Raw genomic sequence first — 19,164 nt, forward strand, 5'->3', positions numbered from 1 at the left:
GGCTGAAGCGGGGCTTGAAACCACTAACCATGAGATCATGACCTGAGCCAAAAGCAAGAGTTGGTGGCTTAACCGAGTGAGCCACCCAGGCGTCCCCAAATGAATTATTTCTTACTGGGTCTCTAGTCTGCTGTATGAAACAAATTACATGAACCAAGGTAGTATGGCTCCACATCTGGGCTCTTAACACCCCTTGGCCCCCACCGCTACTCACACATAGACACACAGACACACACACTGTCTTTTTCTGTATTAATGCCACCTTCTGTCTTCTCTATGATTTTAAGACTTTGACCACTGGTTTTTGGCATTTCCCTTCTCTCCAAGATGGTCACTACCTTGGCAAAGTCTGTTTATTTAGATGATCAACCCACCACCCTGGCTTTTGTGCTCTTTGATCTCAACTTCCCCAAGGGTAGGCACAATTTTAAAGATCCTCTTTTCCCCAAACCCCAAGATTCCAGTTCATTCACTGGTTATTTACCCAGATGTGAATCTAGGTACGGCTCTGAGGAATTTTGCAGTTATTTATTTATTTATTTATTTATTTATTTATTTATTAATTTATTTCTTTATTTAGAATTTTGCAGTTATAATTACAGTCCCAAATCAGTTGACCATAAAATGGTGAGATTATCAAGATGGGCCTGATTTCATTACACCAGCCCTTTAAAAGGCAGAAGGGGAAGTCTGAGAGATTCAGTGTTTGAGAAGGACCTGCTTTGAAGATGCAGGGAATCACATAAGGAGAAATGTGGGCAGCCTGGAGGTGCTGGTTGACAGTCAGCAAGGAAACAGGGACTTCAGTCCTGCAAAGAATTGGGTTCTGCCAACAAGGTGAACTTAGAAGCAGGTTATTCAGATAAGAACCTTCCTTCAGGTAAAAGCCCAGCTGGCTGACACTTTGATTTGTCCCCATGATATACAGAGCAGAGCCGAGCCTAGCTGCCCTAGATTCCTGACTTCCAGAACTATAATAAATGAGTGTTGTTTTAAGATGTTAAACTGATAGAAAACCTCCCTTCCACCTCCATAATCCTATTGTCATGTCCAAACCATGCAACCTTGTCAAAACCTGGAATTCTAGTCTTAAATGCCAATTTCCTGTGCAGTGATCTCATCCTCCTGTTTCCACTCCTCAGCCTCCAAGTGACGCCTCCATGGGTTCCCTTTCTACCTGTCTTTTCCTGGCTTCCTCTTTCTTTCTTTCTTTCTTTCTTTCTTTCTTTCTTTCTTTCTTTCTTTCTCTTTCTTTCTTTCAATTTTTTTAAATTTATTTTTGAGAGAGAGAGAGAGAGAAAGACAAACAGAGTGCCAGCAGAGAGAGACAGAGACACAGAATTCGAAGCAGGCTCCAGGCTTTGAGCTGTCAGCACAGAGCCTGACACAGGGCTCAGACTCACAGACTGCAAGATCGTGGCCTGAGCCAAATTCGGGCGCTTAACCTACTGAGCCATCCAGGCATCCCCCTGGTTTCGCTTTCTTATGATGAATCATGTCACCCAATCAACTCCTTGCTCCATTTTTCTATTGCTTTATCCACCTAGCAAAACCACATTCTAGAATTTATTCAACCTTCTAACTTCTCTATCTTTATTAATGGGAATTCATAAGCGAGAATTCTTTGTGAATGGGAAAACCATGCCCACTTGTGGCTTTGATGCTGCTATATTTGTAGAATCTACTCTTAGGGGTCCTTAGTGTTGCTGTGCAGTCTCTCTCTAGGTCCCTTATTACTACTGGGAGGACAAATGTTCCCTCTACCAATTTAGGTCCAGTGGGGTGGGGAAGGAGCTGAAAGTTAACCGACAACAGATTAAAGGAGAAAAGATAGGGTTTATGGGGTTTATATACCAACTTAATAGGGGCACGTGGTGGGGGGGGGGGGCAGGAGAAAGGGCTTCCACGGGAGAACAAAGGACTTTTAGGAAAGACAAATGGGTTTTTTGGGAAACAAATGAAAGTATGACCATTTGTGATAATGTTTGTTCATGCAGTTTCTTATCCATGTGGGAGTGCTTGGTCCTTTTCCTGGCAGTGAAGTTCCCTTGAGAGGGGCTTTATGGCTGTTTTACTTTCTGAAGATTTTGTCTTTGGTCAGATAAGGGAAGCTGCGAGAAGGCTTCTTTCAGCATCCACTGACTGCATCTCAAATATCTTCAGTTTAAAATCATCTTTAGACCAACTCCATGGGGCTGGGTGGATCCCTACATTAGTATCCAATTTGTTTACTTAGGCCCTTGTGGTAGGCAGAATAGTGGCCTCCCAAAGATGTCATGTCCTAATACCCAGAATGTGGGTGTGTTAGGTTACCTGCCAAAGGAGAATTAGGGTTGCCTATGAAATTAAGGTTGCTAATCAGATGACTTTAAAATAGAAAGATTATCATGGCTTATCCCATGTGTCTAATGCAATCACAAGGGTCCTTTAAAGTGGAAGCGGGAGGCAGAAGATAAGAGAGAAAGAGATATGATAACAGAAGCAGGGGCAGAGTGATGCTCTGTTGTTGGCTTGGAAGCTACAGGAATGGGACCATAGGCCAAGGAATGCAGGTGGCCTTTGGAAGCTGGAAAAGTTCCAGAAAGGAGTGCAGACCTGCTGACATCTTTGATTTTAGCCCAGTCAGGCCCATTTGGACTTCTGACCTATGGAAATGTAGGATAATAAATTTTTGTTGTCTTAAGCCATTAAGTCTGTGGTATTTTGTTATGGCTACCATAGGAAACAAATATAGCTCTATTCCAGGGTTTATCATTTTCTCAAATCCCTGGTCTCCTCACCAGCAGTACTTTCAGCAGATCCTCCAGCTTAGGAGAGAAAGTACATTTCTTTCCATTTTCTTTCTTTTCCCTAATGAAAATATTTATCTGCATGAATCTGCATGACTCATCCTGACTCCCTTTCCTTCCCCCACAATTAAAAAAAAAAAGTTTCTTTTTTTTTAATGTATTTTTATTTTTATTTATTTTTATTTTTTTAATGAAATTTATTGTCAAATTGGTTTCCATACAACACCCAGTGCTCATCCCAAAAAATGCCCTCTTCAATACTCATCACCCACCCTCACCTCCCTCCCACCCCCCATCAACCCTCACTTTGTTCTCAGTTTTTAAGAGTCTCTTATGCTTTGGCTCTCTCCCACTCTAACCTCTTTTTTCCTTTTCTTTTGTAATGTGAATGCCTCTAGATTTCATTTCCATTCCCTTCTTAAGGGACCTGATTATACCAGTTAACCACCTTTTCTTCTTTATGACTTGTCATCTTGGCACGCACACACATTCCAGCCTGTCCAATCAAATAAGAAATATTCTTTGAACCCAAGATGGCCTTAAGGGATACTCCTTTCTCTCACCTTCTTGTTATAGTGAAAACTTTGGGAGGAGTTATCTGTACTCTGTTTCCATTCCTTCACTTACTCATGGGTGTTCAAGTCATTACAGACTGACCTTCCTGTCACGGACTTCACGGGGGAGCATGGTGTACATAGCTGCTTGCACTGTTTTTTATTTGCTTTATCTTGGAAGTGGTGAAAATAAATATACCTTGGACACATTACAGATGTTATATACATAACCCAAATGCCCCATGTCCATAAAATAAGTCCTGTATGAAACCTGGACTTGATAGGGGAAAATTGACTCTGAGAAGCTCACTCCTTGGAGTGAGCATTAAGGAATATACTGAGCCCTCACTAGCTCCTTGCACTTGGTGGCCAGGCTGGCAATTAGACTGAGAGCTCAGGACAGCTGGGAAAGGCGAAGAAGGCATTAAAAATCCTGTGAGAAGGATGAGCAGAGCTTCTCATAGGTCTATATGGGAGCTTTGATAGTAGGGTGACTGATTCATGGAATTACAGGCCCAGAAAGTTTGATCCTTTAATGAGAATACTGTTGATTTTGCTTTGGTTTGCCATTCTGTATAATAAGCCATACCCTTAATCAACATTAAACAAATTTATATCCTTTGCCTGTGTCTGTTGCTGACATTCCATTAAGCACTGATACCCTTGTGAAAACCATACAGGCAAGTCCCTCACTGGTGTGATTATTGAAAAGGAGTATTACCACCTGACCGCCACAAAAAAAGAAAAACTTCCAGTTATTTTTGGAGTTTTCAAAAAGCAAGGGGCACTCAGGAGTGGGTCAGTCTGTTAAGCATCTGACTTTGGCTCAGGTCATGATCACGTGGTTTGTGAGTTTGAACCCCACATCAGGCTCCGTGCTGACAGTTCAGAGCCTGGAGCCTGCTTCAGATTCTACATCTCCCTCTCTGCCTCTCCCTCGCTGACACTCTGTCTCTGTCTCTCTCTCAAAAAATAAATGTTAAAAAAAAAAGTGAGGCTCAAGTGATTTCATGAATGAGTTTGTTTGCTCCCTTCACCTGAGGTCACCTTCCTTATCTATCTGTTCGTGTCCATGCATACTGCCTACAAAAACATAAGGTGACACCCCACCCCTGCCAGTGCCCACTTAGATCTTCAATGTGTGTTTAATGGGTGTGGACTCCAGATGGCCCCAAAGCTTTCAATTAGGATTGTAAAGAAATCTTAATTTTGATAATTCTGTAGTTTGATTATAAGGCTCATAAAATATGACAAACAGTGACTTCAACTAGCTTGGAGAGAGTTCAGGAGATAAATGTTCATCAGAGATCCAGTGTCCTTCTGTTTACTTGCTCTGCAGCCTAAGAAATCAATAGAGAGAAGTGGGCAAAGGTCTTACATAGAATATTCATGAATAAACCACAAACGATCATTAAACATTAAAAAAATTTACTCTCACTAAGTCAAAGAAATGTACATTAAAACACTGACATTTGTCATGTATCAAATTTTAAAAGATTAAAATTATTATTCCATCCAGTATTTGTGAGAGCTTAGAGGAACAAACAACCTTTTAAATTTTGGGAGACTGTGAATTTGGCACAAATAATTTTGTGGGAAATCTGGCTATATACATTAGAAAAATTTTTTTGCATTAAAAATTTTAAAACAAGCAATACCTTTTGCCTGAGCAAGGCACCTTCTGGAATTTATCTGGATGTGTGTGATGAAATAGCTACAAGAATGTTTTGTGACTGATAGGAAGATTAGTTAATTATGGTATATAACAAACAAATGAATACCATGCAGCTATTAACTATAAAGTTGTAGAAAGATATTGAATGACAGAGAACCATGTTTGCAGTTTACAATGTAGCAGTTTACAAAATAATAATAGTTACCATCTATTGAGTGCTAACCAGTGATAATAATTCTGTTCAGGACTTTACACACATTATCTCATTTACTCTTTCTAACTACCCTAAGAGATTGTTTCCACTGATTACCAATAACCACCTGAAGATCAAGTAATTAGTACAAGCAGAAATCTCCAGGGTTTGGGTGAACCAGGGTACAGATGTAGGCTATCTGACTTCTGGGATGATGACTTCCATCTCTGTACCTATTGTATGTAAGCTCATTTTGTTTTTTAAGAAAATGTGTATGCATAGAAAAAGACTAAAAGCAGATGGTATGTGCTTGCTGGGTTAAAGTAATTTTTTTTTTTCTTATGTTTCTTTTTGAGAGAGTGAGTGTGCCAATGGAGAGGCAGAGAGAGGGGGACAGAAGATCTGAAGTGGGCTCTGTGCTGAGCCACCCAGGTGCCCCTCCAAGTCATTTTTTTTCATCTTGTTTGATATTACAACAGGAGAGAAAAATAAGTTTAGTTAAATGGTAAAAAGAAAAAGTGCCAGAATGAGAATGCATTCAGTGGGAATTCCAATATTAGGCTCTCTAAATACTGGGCAGTTACTCTTCTCTGGTAATATAAAAAAGGAAGGTTATGAGGTGGAGGGCAGAGAGCAGCAGTCTTAGAAGCTGTGAGTTCCCCATTTACCCTAACTTTTGACCCTGTGCAAACTGGTCTCCTTTCCACCAGGTGACTCACCTGTAAATGAGGAAGGTCATCTTTAGGTTCCTCCCTCCCTATATTTTGTGACCTAAACTACCCAAACAGCAAAACAGAAGGCAGGGCATTTGAAAATGATTAGTGCAGGGGCACCTGGGTGGTTCAGTTGGTTAAGCCAATGACTCTTGGTTTTATGCTCAGGTCATGATCAGGATTCATGGGTTTGAGCTGGATTGTTCAGCCGGGTTTGAGCCCCACGTTGGGCTGTCTGCTCTCAGCACAGAGACCGCTTCAGATCCGCTGTTTCCCTCTTTCTACCCCTCTCCTGCTCGTGCTTGCCTACACGTTTTCTCTCTCTCAGAAATAAATACTAAAAAAAATAACTAGCCCCAAAATAAAATGCTAACTTATAAGCTAAAATGACTCATTTCTTAACAATGCAATACATTTATGAAATTTTGGCTTTAGTCTGAATTTACCAAATTGATGGCAATGATCAGCTTTAGAGAAATCAGCAAATTGCTATGCTTCTCTCCCTCCACAATTTCCACCTAGAAAAGGAAGAGGCACAACTCACTTCTGGAGAATAGTATAGAAAAGGTAAGCTTCCTGCTCTTCCTTCTGAGTGCAAAAGAGATAGCCCTTAAAGCTTGGTTTTTAGGTGGATCTTTAGAGTGTATTAGAGTGAGATTAGGAATTAATGTAACGTTAGTTAGCACATACACTGACATATCAAAACGAAAAAAATCAAACTATTCTAAAAATTAGACTAAAAACAGGCAGAAAGTTTTAATTCTTTTAGTTTTTTTTTTTAGCTCTATTTTGGGTGAGGTTATGACTCTAAGTATTGTCATTGTCTTTATACATACATTTTAGTGACTAAAACACTGACATTTCATTGATTTATTTTACTTTTAAACAAAATTATTTTTCCCAATATAAAGGTTGCATATCTGCATGAAACAAATATAGAAAATTACACCAAAATAGAAGGAAAAAAAGAACAGTAATGTCATAACCCAGAAAAATAACACTTTCTTGTATTGCTAGCTATTTTCTAGGTATAAGTTTTTGGTTTGTTTTCATTTTATGTAATTGCAGAATGCTATATTCAACTTATTCTTTTTTTATGTGCTTTTAAAATCAAATTCATGTGTATTTTTTCCATTTTTATAATTCCCCTCTTGGAATTGCCTTCAGAGTTTGCTGGCAACTTTTAAAATCTTTACTGATATTAGTAAAGCTTTATTCTTCAGAGGGCGTTTTTAAATTTTGCAGTTATCAAGAGCCAGCTTTGAAAAATTTTACTCAGCCTTGGCTTAAAGTGACAAATATATTTGTATATGGGTCTGTAAGCATCTTTAAACGGTCTCAAAATTAATCCAAAAAACCAATTTCATCCAAATGTTTGAGCACATCATGGATATATACTTTAAAATCCTTTAAAAGTATACAGTATGGTATTTTTACTATTCTAAAAAATTATGTATAATCAATTCCTCCCTCCCTCTCTTTCTCTCTTTCTTTCTGAAGGAAAGAGAGCAAGCTGGGGAGGAGCAGCGGGAGAGGGAGAGAGAATCTTAAACAGCTCCACCCACAGAGCCCCACCACTGAGAGATCATGACCTGAACTGATATTAAGAGTCCTGCCTCCATGGGGCGCCTGGGTGGCGCAGTCGGTTAAGCGTCCGACTTCAGCCAGGTCACGATCTCGCGGTCCGTGAGTTCGAGCCCCGCGTCAGGCTCTGGGCTGATGGCTCGGAGCCTGGAGCCTGTTTCCGATTCTGTGTCTCCCTCTCTCTCTGCCCCTCCCCCGTTCATGCTCTGTCTCTCTCTGTCCCAAAAATAAATAAAAAACGTTGAAAAAAAAAAAAAAAAAAAAAAAAGAGTCCTGCCTCCAACACTATGTTAAACAACAGCAGTGAGAGTGGACATCCCTGTCGTGTTCCTGATCTCAGGCGGAAAGCTCTCAGTTTTTCCCCATTGAGGAGGATATTAGCTGTGGGCTTTTCATAAATGGCTTTTATGATATTTAAGTATGTTCCTTCTATCCCGACTTTCTCGAGGGTTTTTATTAAGAAAGGCTGCTGAATTTTGTCAGATGCTTTTTCTGCATCGATTGCCAGGATCATATGGTTCTTATCTTTTCTTTTATTAATGTAATGTATCACACTGATTGATTTGCGAATATTGAACCAGCCCTACAGCCCAGGAATGAATCCCACTTGATCATGGTGAATAATTCTTTTTATGTGCTGTTGAATTCGATTTGCTAGTATCTTGTTGAGAATTTTTGCATCTATATTCATCAGGGATATTGGCCTGTAGTTCTCTTTTTGCTGGGTCTCTCTCTGGTTTGGGAATCAAAGTAATGCTGGCTTCATAGAATGAGTCTGGAAGTTTTCTTTCCCTTTCTATTTTTTGGAACAGCTTGAGAATAGGTATTATCTCTGCTTTAAATGTCTGGTAGAATTCCCCAGGGAAGCCATCTGGTCCTGGACTCATTTGTTGGGAGATTTTTGATAACTGATTCAATTTCTTCACTGGTTATGGGTCTGTTCAAATTTTCTATTTCTTCCTGTTTGAGTTTTGGAAGTGTGTGGGTGCTTAGGAATTCGTCCATTTCTTCCAGGTTGTCCAGAGCCTAAATGTCCATCAATTGAATGGATAAAGAAATTGTGGTTTATATATACAATGGAATACTACTTGGCAATGAGAAAGAATGAAATCTGGCCATTTGTAGCAACGTGGATGGAACTGGAGAGTGTTATGCTAAGTGAAATAAGTCCTACAGAGAAAGACAGATACCATGTTTTTCACTCCTATATGGATCCTGAGAAACTTAACAGAAGACCATGGGGGAGGGAAAGGGGGGGGAAGAGAGGGAGGGAGGCAAACCATAACAGACTCTTAAAAACTGAGAATAAACAGGGTTGATGGAGGATGGGAGGGAGGGGAAAGTGGGTGATGGGCATTGAGGAGGGCACCTGTTGGGATGAGCACTAGGTGTTGTATGGAAAACAATCTGACAATAAATTTCATATTTAAAAAAAAAAAAAAAAAGAAGAGTCCTGGCTCAACTGACTGAGCCACCCAGGCGCCCCAAATCGATTTCTTATATAGGCTTCCTGGCTAAAACTTGTCTTTTTAAAAATAGAATCCACACCCAACACAGGGCCTGAACTCACAACCTTAAGATCAAGGGTCGCACACTCCACCAACAGAGCCAGCCAGGTGCCCCATAGCTAAAGATTTCTAGCAATGGGTGAAGAATTAGCAGTAATCCCTAGTGTTGCTTTCAATAACGATTTTTGTTTGTAAATGCAAACCGGAAAACAGATGCAAGTACTAATTTCCAAGGGTAGATGCAGTAGGCAAATTTTGGGATAGTCTTATACACTCATAAAGCCTGATAACCAAACTTTTTCTCGAATATGCACACTTTCCGGCTTTTCCACACGAACACTGCTGCAGAGAAGTATTTATTACAGGAGTGTGAAGAATACAATTGAACTGTTCATAGTAATATTTTTATTCAAAAATCCGCTCCTCTCCCCCTTAGATTCAGTTCCTGAACTTACTGTCCTGGGGAGCAGGCACCTAATTTCTCAGAAACTCTTTCGATAGCGACTTACTTGCTCTCTGGGTGAGCAACGTGTGTGAGAGACAAAAACCACGGTGTTACCGTCCCCTGGTGCTTAGGGGCGCGGGACAGACAGTGACCCAATCCAGAGAAGGTATTGATCAGCTTGGGTAGCGTCCTGTGATCACCAGGGCTAACTGCCACTGTCCCTTTGATACAAGCCCTGGGGAGTTTTGGGTTCAACTCTGCGCTCTCCAGGAGTGTCATCTCCGTGACCCGGCCCCGCGGGAGTGTGGCGGTCCGATCCAATGTCCGGCTCTGAGCACACGGAACCAGTTCGCGCCCTCCGCTCGGGCGCCGGGCGGTTAGGACAGCCAGGCAGGCTGCGCCTCTCCTGCTGTCCGCCTGCGGGCACCTACCCCGAGGGAGCCACCGCCCAGCGCTCTCCCCGCCTGCAGCCCGAAGGTAGCGAGGTGGGGCCCGCGTGCGCGCTGCCTGTGCTCGCCTCTTCGCAACCTTTACCCCCGCCCGACCCCGGCCACCCCGACCCGCTGCCAGCCGCCCCTGACCTGCACCGTGCCCCAGAGCGGGCGCCTCTCCAGGCCAGCCGCGGCGCATGTGAGTGCGCGGCCCACCGCCAGCGCGCCGACACCATCGGTGGGCTGCCTGCGGCCCGAGCGCGCGGAAAGTAGTCCCGCGGGGAGGGGGAGGGGGAGGGGGGGAGGAGGAGGGGGTCTGCCGCGCGCTCCAGCTGTGCCCTGAGTCCTCCGTCGTTACACGAGTCGAGAGCCCGCAGGAGGGAAGTGGGAGTCCTGGACCATCCCGCAGAGTTTCGGAGTCACAGGAAGGAAGCAACCTGGAAAGGAGCCGGGGAGATTTTGGAAAAGCTCTTCAGGATTTAGAAAGCGCAGGACAGATGCTTGATGCCATTGTTAGGAGCTGCTTCCCTAGGGTGTGCTGGAAGGTCTGGCTCACTCAGCTCGGCGTTTATATAAATGATTGTTAGTGCTCCTCCTCTGAGCACACGGACCCTGAGATCGAAGCCCTCGGTTCAGCTGAACCACTATTAACCGGAGTGAGTAAATGGCGAAAGCTACTGGGGATGTTGTGTGGCTTGAGTGGTCCGTGGGGGTATTGCATGTATATTTGGTTGAAAATAGAAAACTGTTCAGTTGAGATGACTAGGTTTGAGTTAGTCCCTCCCACTTTCGTTTGAAAAACGAGTGTGAAATACCAATTGAGAATTCACATCGGTTTTTCAGAAATCCATGTCTTGGTGCAAACGGATTTTGTGTCTGGTGGTGTGTGTTAAGAGCCGGTGGGTGAAACTCTTGTCTTTCTCCAAATGTACGAAACAAGAGTTGATATAAGATGGATAAAAACTTATTGAACATGGAAGTTACTACAAGGTGGGAGAGAAATTTGTTGGTATTAGTATTTTTAAAGGGATTAACCAATATATTTTATGTATTTTTCTTATCTTCAGGGCATAAATTTTTGTCCTTAACTTTAACTTTGGATGGCTGGCTTGTTAAAGAGCTATTGAGTTCCCTTTTGTAATTTTTTTCCTGTGGATAGTTGATTTTTAATGATTGACTTCAAAAAATTAACCAGCTTATTACAATACTTATTAGAAATAGTACTGAAGAAGTTAGAACAATACAGAAAAATACAAGACCAAAATGTAAATATAGCAGTTAAAAACAAGAACTGTAATGTTGCCTAGTGTTATTTTCTTGCCTAATAGTAAAAATACAAAAGCTCATTCCACTTTTAGAAAAAAATAGATTTATAGTAACAAATACGTATTGGTTATCTTTGTTCCAAACCCTGAGTATTCAGCAAGATTAGGAAACACATTCTTTTGTATTAAGATGCTATTAAAATACACTTAGAGCCAAAATCTGTCTCTGCATTTATTTTTATTAAGCTTCCATGAAGCATTTGAGGTGAGCATAAGTATTACAAGTGGAAAATAAAATACAATCAAGAGTAAAGGGAAGCAGGTTAAAATGGACTTGGACAGATGCTATGCAAATTAAAATTGCCTCCTGGGAGCCACAATAAAAAGGGATGAATAGTCACACAATTCAATGAGGATAAAGGCGGAAACTTACCAGCTCCTTAGAAAAGCTTTTCTTGGCATTTATTTCTGAGGGAAATGTTTTGTGTTACAGAAGATGCAGAGGGGATTGAAGAACAGCAGTGGGAGAGCAAACATGTGCCCATCCTAGTAGTCCATGCAGTAGTACATTTACTAGCTGTAGTTGCAATTTTCCTTGCCCTAAGTGTTGTAAGAAGCCCTTGTTGGATGCTGAGACCTTATGGTCATACATGCTGCTGTTTGATGGTTTGGGGTTTATTCAGGGATGAGTCTAGACTTTTTAGAGGGATAGATGGACCTAATGTTCTTCAAGTACCCTGTATTTCTATGTCAGGAGTTTTTGATAGAAGTTTGGCAGCAGATACAGGTTATATCAAGAGGGAAGGCTTATTCTCTGTTGCTTACTGGGGTTATAGGATAGGGTTGCAATTTTTTAGTGAAAATTAAAAAAAACGAATGGCTGTCATCTCTATAGGATATAGGATCTGTAGGTCTGCCTACAGAAAGCTAAAGTTTATCCTTTAAAATATCCATTCTCGGGGCGCCTGGGTGGCTCAGTCGGTTAAGCGTCCAACTTCGGCTCAGGTCATGATCTCGCGGTCCATGAGTTCGAGCCCCGCGGGCTCTGTGCTGACAGCTCAGAGCCTGGAGCCTGTTTCCAATTCTGTGTCTCCCTCTCTCTCTGACCCTCCCCCGTTCATGCTCTCTCTCTGTCTCAAAAATAAATAAACATTGGGGTGCCTGGGTGACTTGGTCGGTTAAGCGTCCGACTTCGGCTCAGGTCATGATCTCACGGTCGGTGAGTTCGAGCCCCGCGTCGGGCTCTGTGCTGACAGTTCAGAGCCTGGAGCCTGTTTCAGATTCTGTGTCTCCCTCTGTCTCTGCCCCTCCCCTGTTCATGCTCTGTCTCTCTCTGTCTCAAAAATAAATAAACGTTAAAAAAAATTAAAAAAAAAAACACATTAAAACACACACACACACACACACACACACACACACACACACACACAAAATATCCATTCTCTGTTCACACTAGGTTGTGAACCAGTAATGATAAATTGTCTTGGTGGTTTGGGCCTCATTTCCCAACCCCCCCCCCACCCCCAACACAGCTTTATGAGAAATAATTCACATATCCTACACAGTTCACCTATTTAAAGTGCACAGTGTGTGGAATCATTTTCATCATCCCCTCCCTTAGAAACCCATTAGCAGTTACTCCCCCTTCTCATGATACCCCCCAGCATGCTTTTTTTTTTTTGAAGCAAGATATTCTGTTTCACTGAGAGACTGTTACAAAGTGGCTATCTATTTTTTGAGCCACACAGCTTATTTATAGAGATAAATAAAATATCCATTCAGAGAATCATAACATTGAAAGTTAGTACCACACTGGTTTTGAAACCCAAAGTGAGTGGATGTGAGTAAAGCAAACGAACTGATTTCAATGAAGAAGTTTTGATTTTGACAGAAGGGTACAGTCAAATCTTGGCAGTGTCTGAAACCCCATTGAACAGTTTCTTGCACTTTTGCTGATCACTAGCCCAATCTCTTTGGGTTTGCAACTAGAAAAAAATTTTACACTTTAGACAAGAGCTGGCTGGAAATCAGTATTTAGGGCCAGGTAGCAGTAGGTAGCTCTCTGTCATTTCTCTGGTATTATGTTCTCAGAGTTATCTGGAAAGGCAAAACCGGAAGACTCTAGAAAGTAATAAGCCTATGATCTCCCTCTGGGTCCATTTGAGTGGAGTGTCTTACAAGGTAAGAAGAAAAACTCTCTGACAGGTACCCAAAGTTTAGATACTTTCACACAGGAGGTCCTGCTCTATCTGCTTCCTGACCTGCACAGCCCAAACCTGGCTCCATGCTGACTGTATCCTAGGACAGGGGAGAGAAGGGATAGAAAAGTTGGAGGGACAAAAGAATACTTAGAAAGGGAGAAGAAAATACTTCATTTTGCCCCTTTTATTCAACCATCCTGTATTAATTTGGAATGCCTTAAGACAAGATCATTATCTTCTGGATAAAAGGAAGTGGCCATCAATGGGTGGTTGAGTGCTTTCTCTGTGCAGGTGTTTTTATATTCATTCTCATTTGATGCTCAGACTAAACCTTCCAGGGAGTATTTCAATCCCATATTTATAGGGGAGGAAGCTGAGAGTTTACTGGGTTACTCATAGTGGGGACAAAAAGACCATATTGAACTTTATTAAAGTTTAGCATGCCTGTCTTCTGTCTCCCTTTCTTTTTGTTTCCCTCCTTTTCTTTCTTTTCATTTCTTTTTTCTTCTCTTCTTTTATCTTTCTTTTCTTTTTTCTTTCCTTCTTTCTCTTTCTTTCTTTCTTTCTTTCTTTCTTTCTTTCTTTCTTTCTTTCTTTCTTTCTTTCTTTCTTTCTTTCTTTCTTTCTTTCTTTCTCCTCTCTCTGTCTCACCTGGTAATTTGTTTCACAGTTTACTTACATGTTTACAGAGCAGCTCACTGTAAGTCATGTCGGGGCATAAATTGTTAGGGAGTAGGGAGGCCAGATCTAATTAGGGTCTGATAAATGTCATTCGTTCATTTTCTACATTTGATGAAAGCACTTCATCTCTCTGGACCACAGTTTCTTCATGGGACCAGAGAACATATGGATTGGGATGGGAGGGATCTATATTTTATTTAAGGAGTCTAGAAGTGGAATGTGGGGTCAGCTGACATTGCCAGAGTGGTAGTGCAGAGTATCAGGCGTCCTGAGGACATTTCATATTCTTATGTGGCCCATCACTGGGAATGCTAAAGGTATTCCCATTATTATCCTATTATTTTTAAATAATGTTCAAGCTATATTTTACAACATAAGTGTTCTGCCAGTGGAATCATTACTCAGTAAAAGTCTAAAGACCTAGCATCTGGTACGTCAATACTAGCTCATAGCCTCTTATAAAAAATTTTTTTTAAGTTTATTTATTTTGAGAGAGAGAGGGAGAAAGAGAGAATCCCAAGCTGGCTCTGCACTGTCAGCACAGAGCCTGACACGGGGCTCAGACTCACAGCTGTGATATCATGACCTGAGCCGTAACCAAGAGCCAAACCAGGTTAAGTTTGACACTTAACCTACTGAGCCACGTAGTCACCCCAGCATAGCTTCTTCTGTAAAATGGGAATAACTGCCCAATTTGTGAGGGTCAAATGATCCTTATAAAACTTACTATTATTTGGAAACTGTTAAACACTGTCTATATCTGTCTCTCTTTCTATATAAACAATATCTTCAAGATAGAATTTCAGTATGCAACCAATATAAACTTACTGAGATATTTTACATTCTTTTTGTCATATTAAATCTTTGAAATCTGGTGGGTATCCTACATGTACAGCACATCTCAATTCTGACTATGCACATTTCAAGTATTTAGTAGCCACATGTGGCTAGTGGCTGCCATATTGGGTAGCACAAGTCTGCAGCATTAATTAATACATTGGTAGAAGCTGGTTTGGGTGATGCCTTTTCTATTCTGAAAATAATGCTTTTAGTAACTAATAACTTGTTCCTAATACCTACCTGTTACTAATAAAAACAGAGGGAATAAAACTGCAGGAAATGCAAGAATCCAGGAAATAATACTTGTCCATTATTTTAGTGCATACGTACTCTGTGCAAGGAAGTCTAGAGACTGGAGTCTTGGTTCTGCAAACCTACCACCTGACTTTGATTTATAACCTTTCTGATCCATTTATCCTGTTCCATCACATGGGGATACTGTATGTCTTCCCAGTGTACCTCATAATAGTTACCTCAAATAAAACGTGTACTTCAAAAATCATAAAGCAGTAGGCTAATTATAGTTAAAAATCTAATGATATCAGTTCAGTCATACCTAAATCTAATAGTACTATTGATATGCCAAATCACTCACCACTTCCATATCAAATCTAAGTTAGGAGTAGAATCCATTTGACACATGCAGTATTGATTTATGCGGATATTACCAGCAACCTAGGGCCAGTTGACCCACTCCAGTTGCTACAGTATAGATCTGGTCTTGCTACTTAGCTGTTCCCTGGAGCTACGGACCACTCATTGTGTTCTGACCTCAGGTGTAGATACATATCTCTCCACCCCACCCCACCCCCAGAGAGATATATTCCATCTTACCTGGTAGAATGCTACCCTATCCCAGAGGCAAATTGAAGTGGTTTGAATTTTTCCACAAAAGGCAAATTGCTATGCTTCTCTCCCTCCACAATTTCCACCTAAATAAGGAAGAGGCACAAATCACTTCTGGAGAATAGTTTAGAAAAGGTAAGTTTCCTGCTCTTACTTCCCTTCTCAGTGCGATAGAGATAGCCCTTAAAGCTTGGTTTTTAGGTGGATCTCATTACTCTCATATCATGAATTTCAGCTAATCATAATTATGACAGGGTAACAAGAAAAAGATGTTATTGATGTGTTATCCTTTATAAAACAATGCTTTTGAGAATGCATTGAAAAGCTGTGATTGGGTTTGCATAGCTCTTGATGAGGTTTTCAAGAACAAAGATGGCATTTTAAACCTGACATCATGCTTCCATTATAAACATTGAAAAAATTGGGGGTTATTTCATTATTGATTTTAATTTGTTGTTTTGAAATAATTTTTAGGCTTACTGAAAAGTTGCAAAAAAATATGGCACAGAGAGTTTCTGTAACATCTTGTATAACTATAGGAAAATTGTCAAAACTAATAGATTAACATTGGAACAATACTGTAATACTATTAACAAAACTATAGACTTATTTGGATTTCACTGACTTTTCATTATCCTTTTTCCATTCAGGATCCAGTTCCAGGAACTTGTGAAGAGTACTGGTCAGATATCTTATAGAATGCTCCTCAGTTAGTACTTGATGTTTTCTCATGATTAGATTGAGGTTATGCATTTTGGGGAAAAAAATACCAGAAGGAATCTCAGTACATTTTGTCAGAGGTACATGACATCTTATTGCTGACGTAAACCTTGGTTAAGGTGCTGTTCGCCAGGTCCCCAGTGGAAAGTTATTTTTCTCTTTGTAATTATTAGGTATCTTGGGAGAGAAACCTGGACTATGCAAATACCCGGTTTCTCCTTAGACTTAAATTTGGACTATGCGAATATCTTCTTTCTGCTTAAACTTTGTTCACTAATTTTAACATCCATTGGTGGAACTTGATGTACATTGTACTATGTTGTTCTAATAGTGATTTAAATTTTTTTTCTCCTTCTAAGTTTACTAATTCTTCTTACCCATTTAGTTACTCAACTATTTGTATCAGTAAAAATTCATGGATATTTGTTATTTTATGGGTTATAATTCAATATTGTCATTATTTAATTTGCTGCTCAACCTGTTCCAGCCTTGGCCACTAGAACTTTCTTTCAGGTTGGCCTATGTGCCCTTTTGACATACCACCATTCCCCCTGCCTCCTTGCCCCAACTTTAAAGCTTTATCCTTACTTTTTTTTTTTTTTTAATGTTTATTTGTTTTTGAGAGACAGAGAGAGAGAGAGAGAGAGAAAGAGAGAGAGGGAAAGAGAAGGGGAGGGGCAGAGAGAGAGGGAGACAGAAGATCTGAAGTGGGCTCCAAACTGACAGCAGTGAGCCCAATGTGGGGCTTGAACTCACAAACCGCAAGATCATGCCCTGAGCTGAAGTCAGACGCTTAACTGACTGAGTCACCCAGGCACCCCTATCCTTACTTTCTGATACTACAGAATGCTGCAGGCTCAATTTGTATTTTCCATGTCTCAACCCTGGAATCAACCATTTCTCCGAGACATGGGTTCCTCTTTTGGAGAATGTTATTAGAAACCACCATCTGGGCACTAGCTATGTTTTTGGGGTTACTCTGGGCTTTTTAAGTTTAATAGATTTGTGACCTAGAAGTGCATGTTTACAAAAAGAATAATGCCTTCAATTTCAAACATTATAGAGGACCTCACTGTAGTTGCCAGTTTGGGTTTAATCTCATGGGAAATACATAAAATTTTTAGGGTTCAGAGTTTTTTAAAAGTTCCCAGTTTTTCTCAAATGATGACCTGTAAGTGCTTAGAAAACAAACACAGTGAACACGTGAACTTTTATTTATTAGGCTCTGGTAAGAAAGCAGGATTTTTGTTTGTTTTGTTTTTTTAGTTCTGTAGCTTACAGATATGCATAGGTCATATCTTTGTGATGTGCAAATGTCTTTAAAGAAATTATGAGAGAGTAGAGGGTTAACTTTCAGTGGGATCAGAAGGAGTCCTAGGGGTGTTGTCCTGTGATAAGTAGAGGCAGTGCACCAGAAAGATAGGAGATGGATAAAAGATGAGAAAGAGAGGTGGATGTGAAGACAGTGCCAGTGTTGGGAGCATGCAGGACTAAGATAGTAGGAAGGACAAGATCATTAGGGGAGAGAAGGTCAAGGGGCTAAAAATTCACTGTAGCTGCCAAGATCCTAAACTTTACAATAGTGTATGACAGTGTCAATCCATAAATGCCTCTTGGAAAACAGTTTATATTTGGATGCTCAGTCAAATGTGGGTCTGTAGCATTTTGTTAAAAAATAAAAGAATAATACATTATTGCATGATGAAGACCCCAAGACACTGGGGGTGGGGGGTTGTCATCCACAAGTCTTATTTATGGTTCTCAGGTTTTTTTTAAAGATTTTATTTTTAAATAATCTCTATACCCAATGTGGGGCTCAAACCCTTAACTCCGAGATCCAGAGTCACATGCTGTACCAGCTGACCCAGCCAGGTGCTCCTCACTCTGTTTTTAACCAAAGGTAGCTATCTCTCTCTCAGCTATCTCACAGGCATCTAAAACTTAACTGTATTGAACAGAGTCTTTGAGGTTTTTTTAAATTTTAAAAAAAATTTTTAATGTTTATTTATTTTTGAGAGAGAGAGACAGAGTGTGAGTGGCGGAGGGGCAGAGAGAGAGGGAGACACAGAATCTGAAGCAGGCTCCAGGCTGTGTCAGCACGGAGCCTGATGTGGGGCCCAAATCCACAAACCACGAGATCATGACCTGAGCCCAAGTTGGACACTTAACTGACTGAGCCACCCAGGCGCCCTGAGTCTTTGAGTTTTTGATGTCCCCTCTGTCATTACCCAGCTCATCTCCTTGTCCAAGTATGTTTTACCTAGTTTCTGCACTAGCCACCTAATGGCCCTTGCTGCTGCATTTGCCACACAGTGCTGCCAGAGTGGTCATTTAAAAACATAGTTAGATCTGTAGTCCTGCTTCTAAGGCCTCAGTGGGGTCTAATTGGTTGTACAGACCTTCCATGATGGGGTCTCTTCCTCTCTGGCTGATCTTGTCCTTCATGCCATGTTTCCCAGATCACTCTGCTGTGATGCTGTGGGGGCCTAGAGTGCCAGACTGGGATTGTTTCCTTGTCCTGAAGACTTCAGCGATCTGATTCTAACTCTCTGTTACTGAGTAGCCTTTGGACCTGAATATAGTGTCAACATTGGATGGTTCAAAGTTGGTGTGTCAAATCAGATAACATTAAAATCCATTGATTGATACTTTCGAAATGCAAGGGATGATTTATGGAAGTTAAAATTCAGATTTTAAGTTCCCTTTCTAACAGTGCTCA

The 19,164-nt window shown here is 40.9% G+C and overlaps 1 protein-coding gene across 6 annotated transcripts in view; it reads left to right on the forward strand.

The window, feature by feature from the left end:
• The window catches only part of ABCG2 (ATP binding cassette subfamily G member 2 (Junior blood group)), a 131,335-nt gene that overhangs the window by 55,135 nt on the left and 57,036 nt on the right, over positions 1-19,164 (forward strand). Inside the window, exon 1 of one of the 6 annotated variants that reach the window (XM_058721943.1) lies at positions 9,953-10,091. The exons of 3 other annotated variants lie outside the window; for them this stretch is intronic. The gene's annotated coding sequence lies outside the window, so the exon portion shown is untranslated. Of the gene's footprint in view, positions 1-9,952; positions 10,092-10,111; positions 10,131-10,229; positions 10,549-19,164 lie in introns of those variants that run through there. 2 more of the 6 variants (XM_058721944.1, XM_058721942.1) reach the window with 2 other exon arrangements.

The sequence above is a fragment of the Neofelis nebulosa genome, chromosome 3 (genome assembly GCF_028018385.1).
Source record: "Neofelis nebulosa isolate mNeoNeb1 chromosome 3, mNeoNeb1.pri, whole genome shotgun sequence".
Taxonomy (NCBI): domain Eukaryota; kingdom Metazoa; phylum Chordata; class Mammalia; order Carnivora; family Felidae; genus Neofelis; species Neofelis nebulosa.